We start from the raw sequence: 6,839 nt of genomic DNA, 5'->3' as shown, positions 1-6,839 counted from the left end.
CAGTTCACTTCCTGGTTCTTGAAGATCAAGGTGTAGAACTCTCAGCTCTTTCTCCAGGACCATGTCTGCCTGCAAACTGCCAGCCATGATGGTAATGGACTGAACCTCTGAACTGTAAGCCACCCCAGTTAAATGTTTTCTTTTATAATCGTGGCCATGGTATCTCTTCACAGAAATAAATACCCTAAGACACACACACACACACACACACACACAGATAAATAAATTTTTATGTAATAAAAATGTTTTTGTAACCCCTGTCCTAATGTTCAGTCCTCCACTAGATAACAGGCTCCATGTACTCCAAATACCTGACCAACACAAGTGGCCCCCAAACGGGCACTGCTCACCCTCAAACCCCTTCAGGATAAACACTTGCTAGCTATTAGTTAACTACTTTTTTTGAGACAGGGTCACTCTCTAAAGCCCTGGCTGTCCTCGAACTCGCTATTTAGACCAGACTAGTCTAGAACTCACAAAGCTCTACCTGCCTCTGCTTCCCAGGTGCTGGCATTAAAGGCATGCGCCACTTACACTCAGCACCAAGAACTTCTTATCTGTTGAGTATAGGACTCTCATTACTGCCCACACCGGCTTCTCCATCATTTTTCTGTATACTAACACTTTGCTCAATATTTATTTCTCAAGTAAAACACATGCATAGAGTGTATTATAAAAAAACATTTACATTAATCCTACTATAAAGCATAAGCAGCTTTGTTTGTTTTGTTGAATAGAGTCTTATGCAGCCTGAAACTCACTATAGCGTCAAGGATGACTTGAACTCGGGGCCCTCCTTCCTCTACCTCTCAGGTGCTGGCATCCCAGGCCTGGGATCTCAGTCTCTCAGGTGGGACCACACCCACCTGGCTGAAGGTGCAAACCTGGTTAGAAGGGAGATCTAAAGTTCATCGAAAGTCTGCATCATAGGATTTTCTCTCTATTCCATTGTTGACAGGTTTATCCTTTTAGTTACAAGGGGTGACAGAAATCACTATTTGTTAAGAAAATGCATTTATGCCAGAAATTAGACAACTATTTATTAGTCAGTATGTGCCCGGACTTAGAAGGACAGTGGGCACTGTGATGAAGAAAGCCTCATGGGGAATCTGTGACTTGGTCTCAGGTCAAGGGAACCTTTCTTGGAGCATGTATTAGTGCTAAGTCTGAGGCCAGCAAATCACTCGGAGGAGAGAGGCGCAGGGAAATTCAACACCTTTGCCATGACTTGGACCTCTGTGGAGGCTTCCTGGTGCCCACAGCTCTCCCTCTCTCAGGAACATTCCTCTTGTGGAGCAGTGCTTACTGTGGGATTTGATCAGTAAGGACCCCGAAGGGCGTCTTCACACTTGCTCTGTCAGCCGGATTCTCATCTCTGGGTGGAGGGCTTCCTCCGCTCCCTGGATTATGTGCAGGAATCAAGATGGTGGCCTAACCACGGTTCTCAGCTCACTGCACTTACGCATATCCTTCCTGATGGCTGCTTTCTCACTCACCTCCCCATGGTCTCCAGAGTCATATCCTCCAGACTCCTAGTAACCGGAGTCTCTGATGCAGCCTACTCAGACATTAGGCATGGTTTTCTCCAAGGAAGGAGAAGAGACTTAACCATCCAGCTGTAAGCCAGAACACCAAATAAACACAGATTTTAAAGATTTCTTTTACTCTGAATGTCGTCTGTGTGTCCATGTCTGTGTTGAGGTATAGGCACACAAATTCAGGAAGGCAGAGGTGTCAGATACATGGAGCTGCAGTTACAGACAGTTTGGCTGAGAACCAAACCTGGGTCCTGTGAAAGGGTAGTGCATGTTTTTATCTGCTGAGCCATCTCTCCAGGCCCATATAAACAAAATTTAATATAAAAATGTCATTAATATATTATCTATATTAAATTTAATAGTACCACTGAGCCCAAAGCTGTAAGGGAGTCATCAAAAGTCAGTGTCTATAGGACAGTAAAAAAAATTATAGATGGCAGCTGGACAGTATAAAAAATTATAGATGGCAGCTGGGTCTAGTGGCACACACCTTTAATCCCAGAACTTGGGAGGTGGAGACAGGTGGATCTCTAAGTTTGAGGCCAGCCTGATCTACTGAGTGAGTTCCAGGACAGCCAAAGCTACATAGAGAAACCCTGTCTCAAAAAATAGTAATAATAATAATAATTTACAGATGGTATGTCTATCTAGAAAAACTCAGAGACTTGACAGAGAAAGAATTTATATTGCAGCCAGCCACCCCCATCAGTATAGAAAGTAGCATTCCTCTTAGCCAACAATAAGGAGAAAGATTCCCATCCACAGCAGTGATGACTGTAAATTAGTTAGACATATTCTCACTAATACATGCAGAGAATCTGTATGAAGAAAATAACACATCTTTATAGCTGTTCTTAAAAATAACTGAATACAGGAAGAGGTGTAGCGAGGCAAAAAAAAAAAAAAAGCTTGCTGCTAATTGATGAGTTAGATTCAGTCCTAATAAGAAAACCATTGGTTGCAAATATTTATAGAACGTTTAATCATACAAGTTCCTAAGCTGTGGACATGTGGGGAGCACTGCCTCTCAAGGGTGAGCAGGAAGCAGGAGAGGAAATACACAAGCGTATCATATCTGATAATCAAAAGAGCTGTGGGGGAAAGACGGTTGACTAAAAAGAGCAGGCCTGAGACGGGACTCTGGTGACTAGCTGATCAGTCAGCCTCACAGAGGATGTGGCAGGCTACGTCACATGTGGACTATGGCAAACAACAGAAGTGAGAGCAAAGGCCGTAATGCTACAATGATCACAGCGAGCTAAGGGACAGAGGAACAGGGATCACAGGGAGCTAAGGGACAGAGGAGCAGGGATCATGGCCAGCTAAGGGACAGAGAAGCAGGGATCACAGCAAGCTAAGGGACAGAGGAGCAGGGATCATGGCCAGCTAAGGGACAGAGGAGCAGGGATCACATTGAGCTAAGGGACAGAGGAGCAGGGATCACAGCGAGCTAAGGGACAGAAGAACGGGGCTGCAGCGGGAACTTTGTCAAACAAGGGAATTCTGGGGGTGAAGAGACAGCTGTATTAGGAAGGTCATTGTACAGGAACTGTAGACCACCAGGAGGAGTTGGGGTTTATTCTAGATTCTTCTGGGAAGCCACTGGACAGTGTGAGCAGGGAAAAATCTACTGAGGACTATTCTGACTGCTGTGTGGCAAGCAGGTAGTGAGGGTGGAGTCCAGGGAGGTGACTCTCAATGTTGTCCTAGTTGGAGATGATGGCATCGGGGACTAGGGGAGCAGGGGAGGAGGAAGTGAAATGTGATCAGACCCTAGATGTAAATGGGGAGGGTCCTGGGGGACTTGCTGGATAGGGGAGGGAGGGAGAGAAAAAGAGAGGGAAGGAGGGAGGGAAGGAAGAAAGGAGGGAGGGAGAGATGAGAAAGTTCTTGAGTTGGTTGTTTTTTTTTTTTTTTTTTTTTATCTAAACAGAGGGGATGATGTTGCCCCTTACTGAGAGGATGGAGGACGAGGCTTTACAGGGAAAGACCAGAATTACAATGCTAGGTCTTTAAGAAAACCTGGCAAGTGGACAGAAGAGAAAGAGAAAGAGAAAAAAGCAAGCAAACAAACAAACAAATACAACCATAAAAATAAGAGGTATTTTTTCTAAATCAAGCCAGGTAGGAAATATGCCTGCCTTTTATTAAACATTTGACAAGTAAAGCACACATACACATAACTCTTTATGAAAATGTTTACAGAAAGCTCAGAGAGGCCGTTGTACAGACATAGATTCAGACACACACTCTTTCTCCATGCCATTATGGCACTGTGATCTTTAAAAGAATCTCATTATCTTCTGCTGTGGGATGGTCTGTATATCAAATTACTCTGATTGGTCAATAAATAAAACACTGATTGGCCAGTGGCTAGACAGGAAGTTATAGGCGGGATTAACAGAGAGGAGAAAAGAAAGAACAGGAAGGCAGAAGGAGTCACTGCCAGCCACTGCCAGGACAAGCAGAATGTGAAGACGCTGGTAAGCCACGAGCCACGTGGCAAGGTATAGATTTATGGAAATGGATTAATTTAAGCTGTAAGAACAGTTAGCAAGAAGCCTGCCACGGCCATACAGTTTGTAAGCAATATAAGTCTCTGTGTTTACTTGGTTGGGTCTGAGCGGCTGTGGGACTGGCGGGTGACAAAGAATTGTCCTGACTATGGGCAAGGCAGGAAAACTCTAGCTGCAAACTTCAGCTTTCCTCAGCAGGCAGAGGCGGTTACATGTCAAGGAATGATTGAACAACAGGCAAGGGAGGCTGGGAGTTTGATGATGTCATACGTGCCATCCCTAGACTGCCTCCCTTTAGCGTCTTCACGTGAAAAGAAGTAAAGCCTCCTGTTTATGTGACCCACTTTCACGATTTTGGGTTTTTGGTCTGTGTTGCTAGAAACCAAATAGAATTCTTTTTCTTCTTTTTTTTTTTAAAGGTGATTTTTGATTGGTGTGTGTGTGTGTATGTGTGTGTGTGTGTGTGTGTGTGTGTGTGTGTGTGTGTGTGTTCCCTGAGTGTGGTGGTGCCCTTAGAGGCCAGAAGAGGGTGTTGGATTCTCAGGAGCTGAAGTCACAGATGGCTGTCAGCTGCCCAGTGTGGGTGCCAGGAACCCAGTTCAGGTCCTCTAAGAGAGGAGCCTGCACTCTTAAGCACTGAGTCATCTCTTTAGCCTTGCTGTTTTTGAGACAGGATGTCATGTACCCCAGGCGGGGCTGGAACTTCCTATGCAGCTGAAAATGACCACGAACATTTGATTGTCTGCCTCCATCTACTTGGTGCTGGGACTGAAGGCATGCACCACTACACCATATTTATACTGTTTGCTTGAGATCAAACCCAGGACTCAGTGCGCATGGTAGACACTCTGCCAGCTGAGCGACCTCCCTAGCCCACCACATAGAATTCTTAACAAATGGGAGACTTTCCAGTCATTAGTGTTGACAAACTTTTACCAGGCATCTGTGTATCAGACACAGCATGGTGTGGAGTGGGGGGAAACAACAGAGACCTTAGAAATCTAAACCTAAGGAAGCATGATGATAAAAGCAGACCAGGCTTGAGAGACAGCTTAGGGGTTTAAGAGCATTGGTTCCTCTTCCAGAGGACCCAAGTTCAATTCCCATACTCACATCAGGCAGTGCACGGGAGTTTTGGCTCTTTCTTCTAATCTCCACAGAGACCTGCACTGGCAGGTACATGCCCATACAAGTATGTGTGTGGTTAAAATTAAGATCTTTTCTTTTCCAAAGAAAGGAAAAAAAGGCATCAGACTATCAACGTGGTAAGGAAGTCATCAGCGCTATTGCCAAATAGGCCTGGCTTGCTCCCTCGCCTGCCGCAGGAATCTGCTTCCCACCTCCTAGTGCTTAAATTAGGGCAGCAGAGCTGGCCCTGGCCAGTGAGCTGTGAATGGAAGTGTGGGGGGCAGGGGGCTTCTGATGCAGAACCCTTAACTGCCTGCTTAAGACTCCAGCTCTTTCAGCTAAGTCACACTGACTAGCACTGTTTGTTGTAGTGGCCGCCGCAGCTGAATGCCGGAGGCTAGAAACAAAATCCAGGCAATCAGCTCACAAGGGACAGGCTGCAGGACCGTGAAAATAAAATTTCTGTGACAAGCGACCAAGAATCTAAATTTGTTCCTATTACATGACCTCACTTCTTCTGCCTCATGCGAAGAGTCAAGTAAAATAATGTTCCCAGTCACATCATGCTGTGAAATGACTTTAAAACAAAAAACAAACCGGGTGGATGCACATGCGCTTATGTGGAGACCTTGCTAGAAGGTACTAGGAAGGGGGAAAAGAAACTGCAAAATGCAGACAGTAATGTCATGTGTGCTAACTTACACCTCCCATAAAAATAAACTATATATCTCTAAAAATATATGGACACTAAAGCCTAGTGCACATTTAAAAACATATACATGAAATTCATAAGGATATTTACCCTTGGGAGAGGTTTCTTTACAAGACTTTTTTTTTCCCTTTGCTTTGTCTGTGTTTGGGGATTTTGTAACAACAACAAAAAAGTTGGCGGAGGCAGAGATGGGCAGATCTCTGTGGGTTCGAAGTTAACGTGATCTGCATAGTGAGTTCTAGGACAGCCAGGGCTATTTAGAGAATCCTGTCTCAACATGATTCTATCTATTCTATCTGTTCTATCTATTCATGTCTCCACATGAGCCTCTGGGGGGCATTTCTTATCTAAACTACAGTGTGTGTGTACATATGTATCGCATGTCAGTCAGAAAAAGAATTAGACCATCAACACCACCAACAACCTCTCTATGGCCCTGCATGCCAGCATCCCTCGGTTCTCTCAGTTGCCTCACAACGAACCTGAAGCCAGGGTTAACCATTCCCTCCTCACGGTTGTAGCCTGCCCCAACCTTGTTTCGTTTTTGAGACAGAATCTCTCTATTGCCTAGCTATGGCTGTCAAGAAATATACTATGTAAGTCCTAGCTGACTTCGAACTCACAGAGGTCCACCTGCCTCCGCCTCCCAAGTGCTAGAACTGAACATGCCCAGCTAGTTTTTCTACAGAAAATAAGTCCTTAACTAACATATTACTCATTTTCATTGTTTTTCAATTTACATGAATATATGCTGGTTAGTTTTCTCAGCTTCACACAAATTTGAGTCACCTGGGAAGAGGGAACTTCAGCTGAGGAATTACCTCTTTCATTGGCCTATGGATATGTCCGTGGACTATTTTGGTCATGGCTAATTGATGTAGGAGGGCCCAGCACACTGTAGGTAGTTGGGCAAGTATTCCAAGGCTGTATAAGAAAGTAAGGGAA

Source organism: Peromyscus maniculatus, chromosome 6 (assembly GCF_049852395.1).
Source record: "Peromyscus maniculatus bairdii isolate BWxNUB_F1_BW_parent chromosome 6, HU_Pman_BW_mat_3.1, whole genome shotgun sequence".
Lineage (NCBI taxonomy): Eukaryota > Metazoa > Chordata > Mammalia > Rodentia > Cricetidae > Peromyscus > Peromyscus maniculatus.
This window is presented reverse-complemented; position numbering follows the sequence as displayed.